At 44.0% G+C, this 19,525-nt stretch overlaps 1 protein-coding gene and 1 long non-coding RNA gene across 31 annotated transcripts in view; one reads left to right on the top strand and one right to left on the bottom strand.

The window, feature by feature from the left end:
- Window positions 1-19,525, top strand: part of ZHX2 (zinc fingers and homeoboxes 2) — a 74,935-nt gene that overhangs the window by 42,308 nt on the left and 13,102 nt on the right. Inside the window, exons 1-3 of one of the 30 annotated variants that reach the window (XM_086883507.1) lie at window positions 10,500-10,742; window positions 10,948-11,157; window positions 12,050-12,161. The exons of 27 other annotated variants lie outside the window; for them this stretch is intronic. The gene's annotated coding sequence lies outside the window, so the exon portion shown is untranslated. Of the gene's footprint in view, window positions 1-10,493; window positions 10,743-10,947; window positions 11,158-12,049; window positions 12,162-19,525 lie in introns of those variants that run through there. 2 more of the 30 variants (XM_086883638.1, XM_086883574.1) reach the window with 2 other exon arrangements.
- LOC111925101 (uncharacterized) lies at window positions 9,802-10,390 on the bottom strand. The gene is made up of 2 exons (XR_002862049.2): window positions 10,150-10,390; window positions 9,802-9,991 (listed from the first exon to the last, which is right to left on the bottom strand). It is a non-coding gene; the product is annotated as an uncharacterized LOC111925101 (long non-coding RNA).

Raw genomic sequence — 19,525 nt, 5'->3', positions numbered from 1 at the left:
GGTTTTGCCTTCATTAAAAGAGCTCTCTGAGTGCCCATGGACAGGACATCCCTCTGATACTGGAGGAGTGCAGAGAAGAAGCAGCTTTCTTCTTTGATCTTGCTACTGCTGGAATCAGTAGAAAAATTTCAGAGGACTTCAATAAGCCAGGATCAGCCCTCTAAAAATGCTCCCCAGGCACTAGGGGAAAGCACTTGTGAGTAGGTGTGAAGCAGCCCTTATGTGCCTATGGGGTGGAAGGGAGCACATCCTTATTAATAAGTGTTGCTTCTTTATGAATAAGTTTCTTTTGTTGCATGTTATCAAAAGGAAAGAAATTTCTTCAGCAGTGGCATAACATGTAGGGCTGTCTGTGGCAGCAGTAAGTTTTGATCTGTTACTGTAGAAACTCTGACACTTTTTTGTAAGAGAAGATCCAAAAGCACCTTCCTTTGCTGTGTGTGAAAATCTGAAGGGTGCATTTTGTGCGTGTCATGAGCATCTCTGAACATCTCTTTCCAGCCAAGTCTGTATAAGTAATTGTGTCATTTGGACAAACTCCTGATGCATACATTAGCCTCATGCTAGCCCTGACTGCCAGTGAAATCAAGAGGTACACCCTTGGTGTTAAAAGCAGTGTAAAGCTTCCAGAGCCTGCTGTACCTTACATCACCTTTGGGGATTCCTAGGAGTGGTTTTGAACATAGGAAGGAGACAGAGTAGGCTGGGGGTCAGGTTTGCATCTCCTGGCATGTGATATGATATGCCACCCTGGTGGTGGCATTGGCAAGCATAAGGGGATGGTGGTGCTCATCTCCTTTCCCAGCAGAGAATAGCTTCAGTGTGTCCTTCAAGCCTGAAGCTAGCCAGGAAAAAAAACAACCCTGTGCTCAGCCCCTGAGATGGCCCCAGCAGCACTCTGCAGTTGTGATATATCTGGTACACATGAAGCTGTGCACTCAGGGACAGGATAAATGGAGAGAAGGGAGATGATGACCTCCAAAAAGCTGAAGTGGTGGCAGAGGGGAAGGAAACAGTGATTTAGCTGCTCTTGATAGAGGAGTGACTCCAGAGAGCATTTAAATAGCAAAACAAATAGAAGGTATTTTGAGGGTTTTATAAGCTAGTTGCAAAAGTAATAAACATGAAAAAAATCTCATTTGTAAGGTGGAGAGTTTCAAGGCTACATCTCTCAGCGGCATCCCAGGGTTAAGGAGAGCCATGTGATCATTCTAGTGTCTTAGTTTGCTTCAGTCTCATGGAAGCTTGGCTCCATACCTGTCTAGCACCTCCTTCTTCTTGTGCATCCATACTCTCCTTGCCCAGAGGTGCTGGGTCTGTGAGGAGGCTTATTGTGCCACTGCCAGTGACTGGGGCTTCCCACTTAGCAAATGAAAACGCATCAAAGCAGCTGGTAGGTACAGCTGGTGAATTACCCCTGCAAATCACAGTCCCTGCTTCTGGCACCTGTCTTCCGCCACACTTCACTTGCCTGCCAGCAAACACATAGCTGTGGCTATCAGGGTCTAGCCTATGAGGCTAGTCATGGATAGATACCTGTTAAGTGTGGCTTCTCCTCCTCAGTCTGTGTGCTGTGCTCTGGGATATGTCAGGGGACTGGAGCACTGGGCTCAGGTCCTTTTCCCTGGCTGTTGAAACACATCAGTAAACTCAGTGGTGCTAACATCATCATAATGAGCCTTGAGCAATGTGCAGCATCAACTCTGCAATTTTCCAGAAGTTGTTCCTTACAAGACCCCTTCTCAACACCCTGAGCCACCAGGGTGATGTTATACAAACTGGCTGCTGACTGAATTGTCTTTTAATACGTGCTGCTTTTGTATTGCTTTCAAATGTCAGAATATTGCAAGACATGAGATTTCAAATGCATCAGCTCTTGCCCCATGCAGTGCATGTTTGTGGCCTCATTTGATCCTGCTGTAGTGTCTGCTCAGGTGGAGGCTCCTGGGCTCTGTATTGAGTGTGCTCACATTCTGTGTCATCTCCACGACTGTGGAGCACCAGGTCTCTTTCTGGGAGAAACCACACTCTTCTGTGCAGCCTTCTTGGTTGCTGTCAGTTCGCTTTCCAGAGGACTCCAGCAGGATTAAGTGTGACAGCGCTCTGTGCCTCTGCTCTCCCTCAAACACTCAGCCTTAAGAGCTCTGAAAGGCAGGACAACCCTGGGTCACCTCACAGGAAACAGAGATGTTCAAAGAGTTCATGTAATTAGCTGCAATTTCCTTTTTAGATACTCCCAAATCTGCTTGAGTCAAGGAGCCAGCTGTCCTGTTTGCTGGCCAGGGTGTTCTTTAAAGATCTCACTGTGTGTCCTGGGGCTTTCCCTGGTTCTTCTGCTGGTGGGAGCCTCAGCTGGGATGGCAGCACAGACCCACATAATGTTGGAGATTTGAGTACAGAACACAGAGGAGAATTAAGTTGTGTCTACTTTACAAAGGCTGGATTTTATCCCAGGCAATTGGAAGCTGGGGGTGGGAGGGCTTTGTATTCCTGTGAGTGTATTTGGTGAGTTGGTTTTTTATTGGTTTGTTGGGCTGGTTTTTTGTTTTCTTGATCAACAAGTGGCTGACAGCATGGCTAGATCCATGCATGCTGCCAGTCTGTGCATCCTTCCCTGTGTGGGTTACTGGAGGTGCCTGGTGTTCCTCTGCTGCTCCTTATCCCCTTCTCCAAGACCTTCCTCATCAGAGGCTGAGTGCCACTGCCCTGTGCACCTTCAGCACAGCAGCAACTGACCCAAAGTGAGCCATGTTTCACTGGAAGTCCAGGAGGGTGCTCCTCCCTTTGCAAGGGTTGGTGTCATTCTGCTGGCTGCCACTTGCTCTTTGCCCTCTGCAGGGTACAAGCACACTCAGCTCATTGCCTGAAGGGTTTGAGCAAAATCTATCTGGCTGCATGAGTTGAAATTAGTTTGGTTTAACCCTAAAATAAATTTGCCTGCATGGGGCTATTGTCAGAGATAGTAATGCTTGGTGTTGCTTGTTGCTCCTGAGCCACCAATTGTAGAACCTCTAGCTTGCTGCTCAAAATTACTATTTTTACCATAGTGTTAGCAGAGAGTTTTGAAGTATATTGACTGGTGAAGACAGCAATATTTAACACTTTTTTTTTACCTTCAAAAAAAATTAAATTAAATTTAATTAAATTAAAAATTAAATTTACATTTAATAGTCCTCCTGACTCCCATGTTAGCAGGGACATAGTGTGTAAACTCTTTGGGACAAGGAGTGGGGCTGTTGATCTTCTTCCATAGAAATCCTTTCTCCAAAGAGAAATTACTTAGCATGAATAATGCAAAAATGCTGGAGAAGTTATTAGGATTGAGATGATTTAGTGCAAACTGTATCTTGTCTTTCTCTAATTTATGTAAAGCAGTTTTATCTGTCTTGAGGGGGGGTGTTTTCTTTTCTTGTTTAAAGTTCCAGAAATCTACATGGGAGATCTTTAATTGTATGAGTACTGTGTGAAGGCATTTCTGAATTAAGCTGTAATCTGAAGCATAAGAAAAAGGTTTTCTTACCTTGTTGTATTAGTAAATTATATTTGAACCAGTGTTGCATGTTGTTAAAAATATGGTGAGTCACATCTGACAGATGTGCCAAAAAGAGTTTGAGATAATGTGTCCAAAATGTCATGCAGTAATGATATTCACATAGGAGAGTAATTTCCTGGAATATAATCCTCAGGGATCATAAAATTAATTTTGAAAATGTATCCCCATTTCTGTCTTGCCCCTTGAAAAGTGAAACTGCTGGAAATTGTTAACTCCTTGGTGGTTCTTACAGTAACTTGTGAAGATTAAGCTTCTCATTGGGTCTCTTTTTCCCACCCCAGCCTCACATGCCAAGGACAAAGTGAATCTCTGCACCATCCATTGTAGCACACAGTTGTACTGCATGTGATGGAGGTTCCCCACAGATGTGGAAGTTTTCTGCTTTGTTCTTCAGGTCCACCAGATGTTTTTTAAGTCTTCAGGGCTCCTGACGCGGTGACCATTTTGGGTAATACCACTGATGCATATCAATGGGCAGAAAAAGAGTCTGGACTTGTTTTGGGTTTATTTAGGATATGTGCAACTAGAAGGCATTGCATGTAGTTAAGTGTGTAGGGAACTGATGCTGGCACTAATGGTGGTGTTCTCCAGGGATCTTCTACACCTTTAGAGAATGTATCATCTAATCATGGCAACCTATCCTAAAACTGTGGTAATTAAATTTAAGAGATTACTGAGGTTATAGGGTATGGTTTTCTGAGTTGACTTCCAAACCTATCTGTCTGTAATCTGTGTTTTAAACATTGACTTCAGCTTCTGACTAATCTTCTTTAACTTCCACTGTGTTAGTCAAGCAGCTAGCTGGGAACTCTTGCAGGCTCCAGTGAGTTTGCACGGTCCTCATTGAATTAGATTGGAAAAGCACTCTGGAATTTGAAAGAAAAGGAGAATGTGGAATCATGATCTTTCTTTTTTATGTAGACTTCTTGAAGGAGGCAGACTGCAATGTCATTTATCAGTATGAATCATCAAATGACTAACAAAAATACAGGAAAAAATGTGTTTTTATCATTTGATCAGGATTCTGAGTTGAGATGGGCAGGCCTGGAGGCTGGGCTAAAAACTGGGCAGGACTGAGAGTTATTGCAGTTCCTGTGCATTTTGAATGCATGGGAGAAGAAAGCCCAGAGCCCATGACCAGGGCTCTGCTGGTAAAGGCAAGCTGCCCCTGCCTGGTGGGAGTCAACAGCAGCAAGGCTGCCCTTGTGGCCATTTGAGTAAACTCAGACTTTAGGAGGCTGAGGGCAAAGTTATTTCTTCTTCATTCTCCCCTTCTTCTCCAAGCCCTCATAGCCCTTTGTTGCTGATGATTTCTTTCTCTCTGTCTTCTAAGCAGCCCTAAAATCGGTAGAGGTGCAACCCAGCACCTGCTGTTTTCATCATCTGCCTACAAATTGCCCTTCCCTTCAGGAAAACCCATCAAAATATCCAGGTGCACACACATAAAACAAACTTACAGTCCCACCAGGATAAATGCTGTATTAAAATCACACCTGTAACATCATCTGGTTTAAGCAGGGCAGATGGAAAATGCCCTGCTGACCTAATGCCCATTAAAAAAAAAATCTGTACCTAGTGTCAATGGGCTGCTTTCTTCTTTCCCTTTCTTTCCTTTTCTTATCATTTCTGTGCTTTCTGTTCAGAAGAAGTTCAGTGCTGCATTAAAGAGATTACAGGTTCTTTTCATCTTACCTCTTTTTTCCCCCCAATTTTACTTCTTCATAGCAAGCCTCAGGGGTTTTTTGCTTTTCTTTTTTTTTCTTGCCTTTTTTTCTCTCTCTTTTTTTTTTTTTTTTTTTTTTTTTCTTCTTTTAAAGCAATTGATTTATAGCTCTTCTGCCTGCTGGGAAAGATTGACCTGCTACTGAGCATCTTCAGACAGCCCTTCTTATGAATCACTTGGGACTGAAAGCAAGCGGAGGGCCAGGCTGAAAGGTGTTTCTTTCCTGATGCTATTTACACTCTAATGAAATAGCAATGGCATGTGCTGGTTTAATATAGCTTAGTACACATTGTGTGTATGTGTACCTGCATCTTGAAATGGGGCTGTCCAAGGACTTTTTTTTTTTTTTTCTCTACCAACACCTTCTTGATTTCTCCAAATCTGAATGAAATCTGAGTGACTTTTTTCTGTGCAGTTTTGTTTTCACAAGTTTCAGGCTGTGCTTTGTTTCCTCTGAAACATCAGGTGTGGATTCCATCCAGAAGCATTTCAGTGGGTCATATAATTAGTGGTTCTCTTCCTGTGCTGCCCTGGTCTTGGTGTGCATGTCTGTGGCAAGGGACATGAGGAGAGCAGCAGTGCTCAGCCACCATACAAGCAGAGAGCAAGGAAGGATGCCTTTCACCTCACTACTCTTCAGTGCAGACTTGAGCCACAGAGGCTCTTTTATTGTTCAGCATCTAAAGCCTGAACAGATATTTTAGGGCAGTCTGGACAGGGTTGCCTGTTGTTTGTTTTTTTTCCCTCCAGTTCCTGCCATCTTGATACCAACCCTAAATTGTTTTGCCTTCAAAGGAACAAACCTGACATGCCAGGATGATTTTTCTTTATCCTTTCTACAGGAGGAATGAGCCAGCACTGAATTTCCTCAGACACATCTGCTTTCGTGTGTTGGTCTGAAAGCACTGACCTCAGCTGATTTATTCCACAAAAGGAAGAAAATATGTCTGTTCTTGTTTGAATTCAGTTTCAAAAGAATAAGATATAGAATTAAAAGCAAATGATGAGAAAAATCAGGCCCTTTCTTAATTTGCTTCTTTATACCTAATATTAAGGCTGTTTTCTCATTTGCTCATGCATTAGCTAAGGCCAAGTTCCACAGACATTGTCCTTGAAGTCTTTTAGTTAGTGTCACCTTTCATCATTAGGGAATAGCCAGAGATGCCACGTTTGAACCTTGACAAGTGACAAAAGAGACCAGTAAAGATTTACACAGTGGCCCTGCTCTGAAGATGAATCAAATGTGGGGCAACCCATCCTGTCTCGTTTCTCCTGCCCCTTCTTGTCTGGGGGTGGTTTGGATGCAATTAACTGATGTGAACTGCCAGTATTTGGAGAGGAGGGGTTTGAGAGCCAGTTTCAGCAGCCGGATCCAATTTCTCAGCAGCGTTGTGTACAACTGGGCTGTGTTTCATCATATTCACTTTATTAAAATAAGTGTTACAAGAGGACTGCTCAGTGACCAAGTGAGGATTTTCCATCGCAGGCTCTGAAGTCTTTTCCTACTTCCTGGCTCTCTTTCCTCCTCTTGCAGTATTGCACATGGGGTAACTTTGCTTTAGAAATTATCTTTTTTTCAAAAAGGCAGCAGAAGCCCAACACCTGCATGAGCAAGATGGGATTTTAAGGATTCCTTGTTTGTTCCCTTTCTCTCCCCTCTGATTTTTACCTTTTAATTTACTGTTGTGAGTCCAAAGGACATACCAGGGAAACAGAATGAATTGGGTCATTTATGGCCCAATTCTCCTCCAAGCCCAAAGCAGGCCTTCTCTGCAGGGACTGCTTCTCTGGAGCATTTCTAGAGACCACACAAGCCAGGAACTCTGTAAATATTTTGTCTGGTTTCTTCTGCCTAAGCTTTCTTCACTCTGTGAACGTTTTGGTGAGGGTAGAGAAGACAAAAGGTGCTGGAGAAGATGCAGATCACTTCCACAAGGCGAAGAAATCATGACAAGAAGAGGAATTTTGGGGAGAAAAGACAAAAGTAATTCAGTAATTAAGTTTTTTTTTCTTGGGCTCCTCTTTCAGATGAGAAGCATGAAATAAGTCTTGACCTAGTTCCCTGAATGTCACAAAAGTCTTTTGAGGTAGGAATTGCTTCAGGAAATGTTCATGAATGAGTATTTCCCTGCCAGAAGGCAGCTGATACGCTGGAAATGAAGCTCTCCACATAAGCGTCTGTTTTGTCAATGCTTTTGTTGGGAAAGAGGTCTGAAACCCAGATGATAGGAGAGGTCATGGCTGATGAATACTCCTCTGAGATCTAGTTTCAAGTCTCTGCCATCTCCAGCTTTACTGATGGCACTATTGTTTGTCCCCTCTCCTGCTTCTTATTTGGATTTTAGGATCAGGTGACTTCAAATAACAGCATCAGCTCTTGCTGTGGAATATAGTTTTTCCTAAACTTCAGAAACTGCTGTGTAGTTAAATTTTCACATAAAGCTTCAGGAGAAATAACCCAGGACGACTCCAGTGTGGGTTGTCACAGTGTTTAAGGCATCCTTGCAGGTGACAAGACAGGGAGGGAGTGCCTGAGATGAGGTGGAGGGAAGGAAGTCCTGAGGAGCTGGCTTGGGGTCAGTTTTGGATTGCCTGTAGTTACACAAGAGGTTTGGCTACATGGCTAGCTTGAGGACTAGCCAAAGGCAAGATCTTAGCTCCCACGTGCGTGGGGAGCTGAACTGCCAAAGTATTCATCAAAGGGCACGGGCAAGGGGCGTGTTTAGAAGGAGAATGTGTAGTTGCAGAGACAAGCTTGAGAGCCTCACTGGTGTGTGGTTGGTCCTAGCAGAACATCAGGGAGCTCGTGGGTGCCCTGCCTGCGCTCCACACCGGCCAGGCTGCCCACAGCACTGGCAGCTCTGTCTGTCCTCCAGAAGATGCCCCCAGTGAGCATCCTGCTGTTGCATGTGGAGACTGTCTGAGAGCACGGTCCAGTTGCCTGAATTCCACTCCCTTCTGGTGTGGAGAATGATTTGGGGACTACAGAGGTGGTATTTCATGTTGTTTAGGAAACAAAACACATTGACTGGGATTTACAAAGCAAGCAAACCAACCAACGTGCGAATGGCCTCGCAGCTGGCTAGCAGTCGGAGCTAAGGCTCGTTTGAGCAGTGAGGCTGCGGGAGTGCTGCCTGTCCCCGGTGTGTGTGGTTCCCGGGGTGACAGGATTGCCAGGATGGCAGCGACAGCCGGAGCTTTGCAGCAGGCTCTTTCCCTGCCCTCCTCCTCTGTGCAGCACAGGCTGTGGAGAAAGCACGCTGGTGCTGGTGGGTTGCCATGGAAAGAGCTGCCACGTCGCACAGAGTTCAGAGTGGAGTGTTTGGTGACTGGTCCTTTTTGAGAGAAGAATTTCCACACACGTTATAAAACCAGGTGACCATCTAAATTAACGCAAGCTGGTCACAGAATCAGTGTGTCCTGAAATTATGACATTAAGGATTTTTTGTTTGGTTGGTTTTTTGTTCCTTCCCTTGGAAAGAGAGCCACATGTCTTTTGGCAAACAAATACTGAATGTTAGTGTCACACTGGATTTTGATGACTGGGTGGTTGGAGCCTGTTTTGCAGCTCTGAGGGGAGAGCAGGAAAGAGGAGGATTTGCTAGAGATGGTTGGGGTGAGCATAAGCCCTGGGCATGCTGCTGCAGGCCTGGTCCTGACATCCCAGAAGCAGGAGGAGAAACCAAGTTTTAAAAAATTCCTAAAAGAAATATTTTAGCAAATACCCTTCAGTGAGAAACTGGTTTATGGAGCACTTCTCCTCCTCTTCTGCATTTCTCAAGTATTGCTCAAGCATCATTGTTACAGTTTCTTCATCTGGAGGAGCTGTGAAGTAGCCCTAGGGGAAATGCAAGCACCAGGGAGACAGAGAGGCTGATGCCTGCGCTGACTCTCTGAGCCAGAGCTGGGAATACTGAGTGTGCTGGGATTAAAATGTGTGGGAGGAGATGGGAGGAGGCAACTGCCAAGTACTTTGTCACGCTTAGGTGTTCTGATGGCAAACTCTTCCACTGGTTAGAAATAAATGAATGGCAGGTTTAGCCAGTTCTCTTGTTGTTGTTTTCCTTGGCATTTTATTCCTCAATATGGTAATGATTTCTCCATGTGAAACATGGTTCCTTTTGTGGCTTGGGATTGTAAGGGGTGTTCCAGGGGTGTTTTGTGCCAAAGCATCCAGGCTATGGATGGTCCAGATCACACTCAGTATGAAAGTAGGAACTGGTTTCATCAATATCCCTTGATGCTTAAAATGAGAAGAAACAAAACATGTCCTTCTTTGTATCATGTGCTGGAAAAAGTCTCCAAAGGCATGGATTGTGCTAATCCTGTATTTACAACTGTGCCAATTCCTGCTATTTTTTAATACATATCAAGTTGTACTTCCAAATATCCTTTTCACACTCTTTCACTGTGTATTTCCAGAAGAATCCCTGGTTCTTTTGAACTGGGGTATTAAATAGTTTGTGAATTATTTAGTAATCATTTCCTCTTTGTATTTCTGGAGTGAAATGAAAACACAGAAACATTTGTATCCTGCTAAATCCCACTTTTTTCCAGCAGTGTAGTGTTGGGGCGTGCTCATCCTCTGTCCCCTACATCCCACATTGGCATCCTTTCCCAGAGCTCCAAGGTGCTGGCATCTCTTGTCCTGGCCTAGGGACCCTCATTTCAAGGATCAGTTGAGGGAAGCGTGGGACAGGCTGGATTCAGAGGTGCTGCATGGAAAAAAAAGTTATATATACATGCAGGCATATATACACAGGCTGGCAGATCAAGCACAAACTGGGAAATGTTGCAAAAAAGGAGTCACATGTTGTTAGATGAGATCAGATCAGTCTGCCCAGTTTCTGGACTCTTGAAGACAAGAGTATACCTGGAAATTGGAGACCCTTATGTTCAGGTGGTCTTGTAATATCTAGGTGGAAGAAGCTGTGCAGAGGCTGAGGGCAGAGCTCTGGCACTCACTCAGACTCATCCTTGCAGCACGTCTGGGTAGGGGTCACCAGAACTGAAGGCTCCCAAAAGCAGCGACTCTGCTGGCCTGCAGCGCTTGGAACGGGAAGGAGATCTCATGTTGGGGAGGGGGAAAGTGTTTGGGTTTGTGGGTTGCAGTCACTGGGAGAGCGATTCTAACCCAGCTACGGAAACCCGACTCTGTGACAAGGGGGAAGGATTGCATTGTGTGCTCAACTTCTGGCACGGACAAAGGTCCTTTGTGGCCGTGCCAAATTCTCCCGGCAGCAAAACTGTTACAGTGCACAGAGGGCAGTGGCTCTGTCCTGTGACAAACTGCAGCAGCCACGGGTGCTGCAGGGAGGAAGAGGAAGCTCGTTTGATCCCGTGATCTTCAGGGGGAAAATGGCGTTTGTGTGCCTGCCTGACAGGTGCCTGTAGGGACACTTAAACTCTTATACCCCACCTGAAACCTCAGCATCCTGTGTGACAAGACAGGCCTTTTCCCCATATGTAAGCACAGTTTTGAAAGGCTTTCTGACTCTGGGGGTCTCGTTTGACTTTTGGGGGGTTTAATTAAAAATTATATTTATAATCAATGATTTTCCTAAGGAAAATAAATATTTGATTAGGAGTGTATTTGTTGGACGACTGAAGAGATTAGAATAGTGTTACTTGGTGAATAACCTCAAACAGCTTTTGTTTTCACACTTCATAGGGTGTAGACATCTGGAACATCAGTGATGCTTCAGCTGGTTTCTGATGGCAGACAGGAGCTGGTGTCTTGGTCTTGTATTAGATGCCTTAGATGCCCAGTAAGCTAAAGGAAGTGTTATGTAATCTGCCGTGAAGGGAAAGCATGTAAATGTTTCAAAAGGATCTTGCTGGACTTGCTGTTTGTCTCTCAGACTCTTCTGTGGAACGTGTGGTAGGTTCTCTGTCTCACAGTTTATAGGGGTATGCTAAAACAAAGTGGTTTGCATGTGTATGAGAACTGGGTGCTTACTGAGAGAAGGAGAAATAATTAAATACACTTGGAAATCAAAGTGCTGAGATAAAACTTGAAGGTAATAAAGAGGAATTTATGTGTAGGGGTGATCTGAGTGGGGATTGCAAGAGATGAAGTACAGCAGATGTAATAAAGCAACTTCAGCAATCATAGGCATAGCAGTGGTGTAACTAAGTATCTTTTAGATGGTTGCTTTTTCAGGATTTGTGCTTGGAGCTGACTGAGGAACTGACCAGGAGATAATGCGATGAATGCTTAGCTTGCATCACCAACAAGCAGAACAAAATGTATGCTTTTGACTGAAAATGGTGTGGGTCAACTCATCCAGGGCCTCTGGAGAGAGAAGGGAACAAGTGTATTGATGGTGCCCACAGACTTTGTGTGAGATGGGATTGCCACAAGATGATCTCCATCACAGGGAAACCGTCCCTAAAATACTTTTATTTCCACAGAATTTTGGCGAAAAGTGGAAAGGGGAAGAGTTCTTGAATTGCAGGATTCAAGCAAAGCAAGACCAGGAGGAATTGATGTGGTTTGCTAATGATAGGCTTTGCAGCAGCTGTAGAGGAAGGCAACTTTTATTTTGTGTAAGGACAGGAGGAGGTTTAGCAACGTCAGTAGAGAAGCTTCTCTCTTGTATAGGTGCAGCTGCCCCAATGAGTGATTTCTGAAATGAGGCAGAGGAGTTCAGACCTTTTATCTTTAGACTTCTGCTTCCTCCCATGAACCTCCTGGTGAAAGTTGTGGTGGTTTTGTGACTTCTGTGCTTTTTTGCTGGAACCTAACCTAAGAGTACCAGCCGTTTTCCCAGGTGCTGTTAAATATTTTCCACTTGTGAGCTGGGAGGATAACCTGAATTTACTGGAGATTGGAGCAGTAGCCAAAAACCTCGATGCAGTTTCCAGCCCTGCTGAAGACCTTGGGTAAGGCATGATTTTTGCACTCTGATACCCAGTTTCAGTGGCAGCAAGCTGTAAATTGACTGACTTGGCCATTTAGCAAAGCCCCTGCCTTGCCTTCTTCATGCCTTAATTGCCCATTTGAGCAATGGGAATAACAGCGGTGCCTTAACTCACAAGTCTGCTGTGAGCATAGGTATCTCAACAGCTGTAAAGCCTCCACATTCTGGACCAGTGGGATCCTCTGATCACCATGGGTCATTAACTATCCAAGGCAGACTCCTGCATGAGAGGAAGGGACCTAGAAAAGATACTTGTTTTATGTGGTGGGTGGAGGTCACCTCACTGCTTGTAGGGAAGGAAAGCCTCTAAATGTGGAACTTGTTTTTCACAGCCTGATACAAGACCACTTTTAAAACAGCCTTTCCTTTAAGCAAGTAGAGCACAACAAAAGGTAATGTAAAATGCGACAGGATGAGAGTGAGTGAAAATTATTTACAGCATGATATTTGCAGTGCTCCTCAGTTGAACCAAATCTGCTCATCACCAGGAAGCCCAGGAGATCAGACTGATGCAATTCTCCTTAGCATCTCACTCCTCTTAACCAGCAACAGCCAACTTTCCCACGTGCTGCTTTTTGTCTCTGTCTTGGCTAGAAGATCAGTCATGAAAAAATCAAGTCAGGTTCAAGAAAGGAAATGTCTTTTCCTAGAAATGTTGGGGTTCATCTGTATCACAGGAGTTTCCTGATAGAGCAGGTCACTGAACTCTGTAAGTTAGGCCAACAGCTGACTCTTTTTGTGCTTAAAATTAGAGCTGCCCTGAAGTGCCTTGGCCATCAGATTTGTTTGGTATCCCCTGGCTGAGTTTGGAGGTCACTGGGTGTTCAGGTCCTGTGAAAAGTTGTGTGGCAGTTTCCAGGAGTGGTCTTGTTTTGAAAGAGGTGTGTTTAAATTCCTGCTTGTGGAAGTGTTGAGGTGGAAATGTTTCCATTGCTGTGCAAATATTCAGTGTGCTGGGCTTCAAGACATCTTTGTACCCCAAACCCAGCTTTGGGTTTCTTCTTTGAATAGCATCTGGTACTGTAGCTCAAGAGCTTCCTTTCAGGAAATGAGTATTTTTGGTTGTTACAGTTTATAAGCCAGACTTGGTGTTTTATAAGGCAAAATCACTGTGTACTGAAGCTTTTCTCAGTAGTACAGAGGTTCAGGCTGTGTAAGCAGTGTCAGTCAAAACAACTTGAAGAGATAGCTGCTGAGTTCAATGTGTTGGCGAGTGGACAGGGAAATGGGGACAGGAGAGAACAGCAGTGCTTGTGGGCCACAGGTAAAACCATCCTGTGGGAGGAGACATTATGCTGCTCTGCTTGTAGCATGTTATCCTCCAATCTGTGCATCTCATTGGGGAACGTGAAGATACACAGAGAAGCCGTTGGGGAGGGAGGAAAGAGGTACAGTGATTCATCAGCTGTACAAATCACAAACCATCTGCGTTTTTCTAACACATCGTGAATGAGTCAAAAGGGGAGCTATGCAGCTATAGACACACAGGTTACTAATGTTTTCTGGTAATTACTGAGCTCCTTCCTCTCTACTGGGAGTTCCCTGGACTCTTTCAGCACTGCAGTTGGGGTGAATGAGGCTGATGGAAAGGCTGCTTCCCATATTGGACAAATAGGGTTGACCCAAACCTCCCAGAGGTATGTGTACTGCTTGTGTCGTTCAGACATGACATGCTGGTGACAGAAGTTTCTTCTGTTTCCTGTTACACTCAAATCGAAACACTTCTTAGAAGTGGTCACCAAAACAGTCTTGTGGCCTTAGCCTTCTGTCCTTCCCCTCCATCAGGTCCTGTGGGCACTTTTTCCCTTTTCCTGCTGTGGTGTGTGCCATGTACATGTCAGAGCCAAGGCGTGGGGCACTAGGGGCTATTTCTTGAGAAGTGAAAGCTCTTAGGTTTTTTGGGGTTTTTTTGAGAAATTTGGAGCTCATTTCTACCTTGCAGCCTTGTACAAGGGACACCTAGAATGTGCATGTGATTTTTATTATGTTTTCTCCTTTGCAATTCACCTGAAAAAGTGTTGGAGTGCCTTGATAATTGTATTTGGAAAAAGTTAACACTAAACTTTTAAAGGCAGGGTGCTGTGGTTTCCAGAGCAGAAGAATTTGATTTGAGAAGGGAGACAAGTAGTGTAGTAGTACTACTACTATTAATACAAGTAATAGTAAAGCAGGAAAACTTCTGCACTGTTGCTTAAGTTTTGTAAGCAAAGTGAAAAACTCAAATGTCTTGATTCTGTCTCAGATCGTGTTCTTTCTGCTTTGGAAGAATTTAACTTACAGTGTCTCTATAGTAACAATAAATCTGAAGAGAAAAAATAGATGATAATATATAATACATTGGAAATGTGTACAGCTGGTCCTTGTCTAGGTGGCAGTGTTATGGAATGACAGATGACACAAAGGAGAAAGTGGACCAGTTGTTGCTGTTAAGATATTTGATCTAAACAAATAAGAAATTACTACTAAAAACTATTTTAAAGTAAAGAATACTTACTTTTAACATACCCACCCTTTACTAGAAAAAATACTGCTCTTTAAAGTGTATCTGAAAAGAAGTTAAGCTGAACATTCTAACAGGATAAACTATTCATTTCTGCATAAAATAAAAGACAGATACATCCAGGGTGTAACCCACTAAGCTGAAGGTAGTGTCTACAGATAATTTTGACTTTGTGTCTCTGAGTCTCTTGTCTGCCTACCACATGATGCTGGATGAAAACTCAATATGAAAAATTATTTATATCCAGTGACTTTAATTTAGTCCAATGACGAGAACTCCATGAGTGGCCCAGACAAGCAATTAAACTTATTAGAATGAATGTTTTTATAGCATTTCTATTTCTCTCATTGGAAGTCCATTGGTCTTTATTTCTTTCTTCTGAACATGCAAGTACCCACTCTGGGAGTGAACACTAAATACACCACTGATGAAAGGAGATTATTTTGACAGGGTACATGACTATTATTTTGGAGCTTGCTGCCCCTGGAAACCGCCGGTGGAGGGTGTTGGATAGAGGATCAGCCCCTCTGTGGGTGTGCAGAACATTTGCTGATCTGACTGTACCTTGCATGGGTTGTTTGTGCATCATCTTGCTTGGAAGAGCTCAGTTTGTATTTCGCCTTCCCAAAGGAGAGAGCAAGGCCTCAGCAGGGCATCCACCATCACCTTCTGGGTTTGGAGTGCACAGTCAGGTGGCACTGGGATTTGGGGTCCTTTTGTGTCCCTGAGCATCTGTGACTCCAGATCAGGGCACCAGGCAAGTCACATGTTCAGCAGGACATGGATGCACGTGCCTCTGGCAGAAGCACACACCACAAAAAAAAAGCTTTTCCCAGACTGCACCAACTTCACAAACCAGTGGGAGCTGCAGCAATCGCAGTTACCCACATGTCCCATTTCGTGTGCAAGCTGTGGGTTGCCAGCCCTTTTTCTGGTGGAGAAAGCAGTGGCTGGGAAGCAAGGAAATCTGGATTTTGTCCCCATGTTGGCACTCGGGTGCTCTCCCTCCTGCTCCAGTGTGTGCCCTCCTGGAGAGGCACCATCTCCTGCTTTCACCGAGATTAAGGCCGCTGTCTTAGGTGGAATAAGTGACTGTTGCTACAATACAAGTATTTTCTCAGGGCATGAACCAGTTTGTAAAGTGCAGTTTCTAATCACTAGTAGATTTTTTCACAAAGCAAAAAAGCTAGTTGGACCTGCAAGCCTGCATTTAAAAGAAGGGAAAAAAGTACAAGCCAGTGATTGCAGTTTGGTGCTTATAACAGAAAATTCACAGCATGCAATGTTCATCTTCCCCTTTTCTGGGAAGGGGTTGGCCTCTTGTGTTCATACCACCATTTTCTCTACATCTTTGGCTTAGCAGCAGCTTGAATGAGAACATTTTAGTTTAAAAGAACAGCCCGTTAGCAGTGTACTCTGAAGTAAACCTATTGCATGGTGCTGCCACACAACCTATTTTGGTGAAACCTACAAAGGGGGTTTTTTCCACAAAAATTACCTGTGTTTTTCAGAGTAAGTTCTTCTACCTCTACACAGTGGTCACATCACAGCTGAGCTGTTAATGTTAAGAGGTAGCTTTCATATGATTAATTTAATCATGCACTTCGCCAGGATTTTCTACAGCCTGTTGGTGCCTTTTAAAAACCCTTTCATTCTAGCCTCAGCCCACCAAAACTTCTGATTCTTGTTTTATCTTTGTGTTTTTAGAGTCTCTCAGTGACTGTGCTGTAGGGGGGTGCAGGGCAGAGGTGTGCACTGGGTTTGCTTCTGCCCCCATTCATGTGTTGACATCCAGTTTCACAGGGCATGTTACTGGGGAAGTCAGGAGTCCCAGAGGCAATTTGGTTTGCTGATCACCTTTGAAAGGTGTGAGTCTCTCATCCTTAAAAGAAATAAAAATTATTAATTACTGCTTTCCTGTAGAAAAATATTCATGGTCATGGCATCCTGTTACAGACATCTATGTGGGAATTTTTTATAATTAGAAATGTCTGCACCAACATATGCAAACTTTCAATTTTATTTTTTCATGTCTGCAAAAATTTTGCTAAAACAATATACCATATACTCCCCCCTTAAATTGGGGTTTATTCAGCTTACAAAAAAACTGTAGACGTGTTGGAGCTCTGTGCTGGTCTGACTTAAATTCTACTTTTAAAAGCTCTGCCCTAGTTCACAAAACCTGCCTTTCTTTCTGTGTGGTTTTTTGTGGTTTATTTTTTTAAATCGTTAGAGTCCCAATCTATCATGCAGGAATTATTTGCCCTGGTTTGCTTCCGCTTATTCTTCTGTATGTAATTTAGCAATGTTTTTAAGTGTTTTATCACAGAGGAGAGCAACAGCGTGTTTTTTGCTGTGCTAGCTGATGTGCTTTTTGATATTACTGTAGCAGCTGCATGCTGAAAACAGTTGTAAGGAAGGAAGAACATCACCCTAGGCATGTTCCTTCTTTTGCATCGTGAAACGTGTATCTCCCCTCTCATCCTTGTATTTGTAGGAGAAAAACATTACCACAGCTTTAATGAATGTGAGTTCAGCATCTCTGATGGGGGAGCAGGATGGCAGTTCTGCCCTGTGCCGCTTGTGTTTGCCTTGCTGCAGCCTTCATGGACAAAGAGTAGGTGGTCAAGGGAGGATTATGATGCTGTCAAGTACTATCAGTTCATTTCTGCTCCACCCTGAACCTGAGCAAGACTTCTGGGCTGCCACACAGGTTGGAGTTGAGTGTTAAGATGCTCAGAGGGACACAGCATTTGCATCCTGGGCAGGTCAGGGACCCACAGGCTTGGAAGGTTGTGAGAGGAGATGGCTGAGGATATCCAGGAATGAGCAGTCGCTGAGGTCCATCACAGTGTGGTTGGTCACATGTCTTGGAAAGGCTGGCATATTCTTCAGCTCAGGAAAAAGGGTGGTGCAGGTGTCTCTGCTTTAAAAGCAATCTGCAGTGTTTGCAGGGTGGTGATCAGCAGGGCCTGGCTGGTGTCCAAGGTCAGAGCATGGCAGCTGTGTTGAGGTCTGCTGAGATCCACTTACTGTGATATTCCAGAAGAACCCAGGACTGGACAATTTGTGCCCAGCAAGTCCTTGCTGCTAGTGAGCTCTGTGCTGTATACCTCCTCTGTTACTTCTGCTGTGTCCTCAAGCTGGGGAAGGGGCCTGGGAAAGCTCTAAGGAAGGAGGAGTTTTTACCTTTGTGATGTTAAATGTCATGTTCAGACAAGAGGACTGTGGGTATTGAATTACAAGGGTGTAATTTGCTGTTGCTTGTCCTGTGTAGCAGAGAGGATGCTGTTTGTGGAGACTGAGCTCCTAAGCAATAAAGCAATAAAATGTTTCCACCCTCTTCAAACATCAGCCAGCCCTTGCAAATGAGCACTGCTATATATTTGTGTGCTTATTTGCAGTTATCCTCATGCTGGTGGTTTTTCCACTGTTCATTTTCAAATGAGGCCAGGTGCTGGGAACTCTCTGCCAGCACAGGGCAGAGCAAACAATGCAGCAAGATGAAAAAATAAAAAAAATATTTTACTGGCAAGTTACACAAGTGTCCCCCACGTGTTTGGGGTTTTTCTGTTTGTTTGTTTTTAAAAAGTAAGGTTTATCTGTGAAAAGTAAAGATCCATTTGCACTGCCTGGGAGGTTCAACCTCTTTCAGGCTCTCTTTACTTTATTCCAGCCCTTGGCTGAAAGTGAAATGCAGCCACAAAGCATTGATATTTCTGATGCACTTTTTCCTTTCTACTAAAATTAAAGTTTTCCATGCTTTTTAATTGGATGTATCTTCAAATTTGGTTGTCTTTAGACAGCGAAAACTAGCAGCATCTTGCCCTGTCTCCCTCTTGCCCTGCCACTTCCCCAGCCACAGCTTGTGGGGTTTTGAATGATGCTTTGTACAACCGAGCTGTGTCCAGGTGGAAAATTCCTGCTCTGCCACCACCTTGGAGGAGCCTGTGGGAACAGCATTGCAGAAAAGGAGTTCAGTTTCTACCCAAATATTTGCCTTTTGTTGTGGTGGAAGTAGGGTGAAAAATTTAGCTGTGTGCACAAGGTTAAAAAAGGGAGAAAGTGAAAAGATTTCAGTATTCAGCAAGAGAAAACTTTTGGATTTGTATTCATTGTCCCATAGCTGGAGCTGTACAGTTACCTTATGCTGATGGAAGGTGGCATTTCTCCACAGGCAGGCAGTTTCCAGTGCCAGCCAGGCCTAAAAGCATAGTTTATTTTTCCTGTGTGACTCTCTGCAGTTTCCCCAGTCTGGGGCCAGGTGACCAGATAGGAAATCTGGCATTTCCTCAGTCATGCACAGATCCCACTTCATTCTCTTGTCAGATGCGAGGACTATGGCTGGATTATTTCATTATTTAAACGAATTTCAGAAATTAAGACTGGTTAGGGCCTCAATCATAAGTGCTGTGGCACACTTTTGGGGAGATAAGTTTAAAAGAAGGCATCGCTTCTGACTTATGTGCTCCTGTCTTGGATGGCTTTGCAGAAGCAAAGCAAATGGAAAGTTTTTGTTCCTGCACACAGGTTCTCTGTGGTTTGGTTTAAACCTCATTCACAATGACACGATTCTGCTTGGAGCCAAACACTTTTATTTTTCACCTGGTTACCTTTTGCTGCTTTGTGTATTTGCTCATTTAAAAAGAAAATTCAAAAAATGAGATTTTTTTTTTTTTTTTCCTTTCAAGATGTGGCAGGTGAGCTGGAGGGATCAGGACAGTCCTCCCTCCCCACGTGCAGTGAGTACACAGTGAGCTCACAAGGCAGCTGCTGACCTTGCACTGTGGGGACTCCACAGTGGCAGCAGCCCAAAAAAAATGAGG

This window comes from Cyanistes caeruleus, chromosome 1 (genome assembly GCF_971803275.1).
Source record: "Cyanistes caeruleus chromosome 1, bCyaCae1.hap1.1, whole genome shotgun sequence".
In the NCBI taxonomy this organism is placed as follows: domain Eukaryota; kingdom Metazoa; phylum Chordata; class Aves; order Passeriformes; family Paridae; genus Cyanistes; species Cyanistes caeruleus.
The sequence above is the reverse complement of the archived record's forward strand: the minus strand, read 5'-3'. Positions and strand labels throughout refer to the sequence as shown.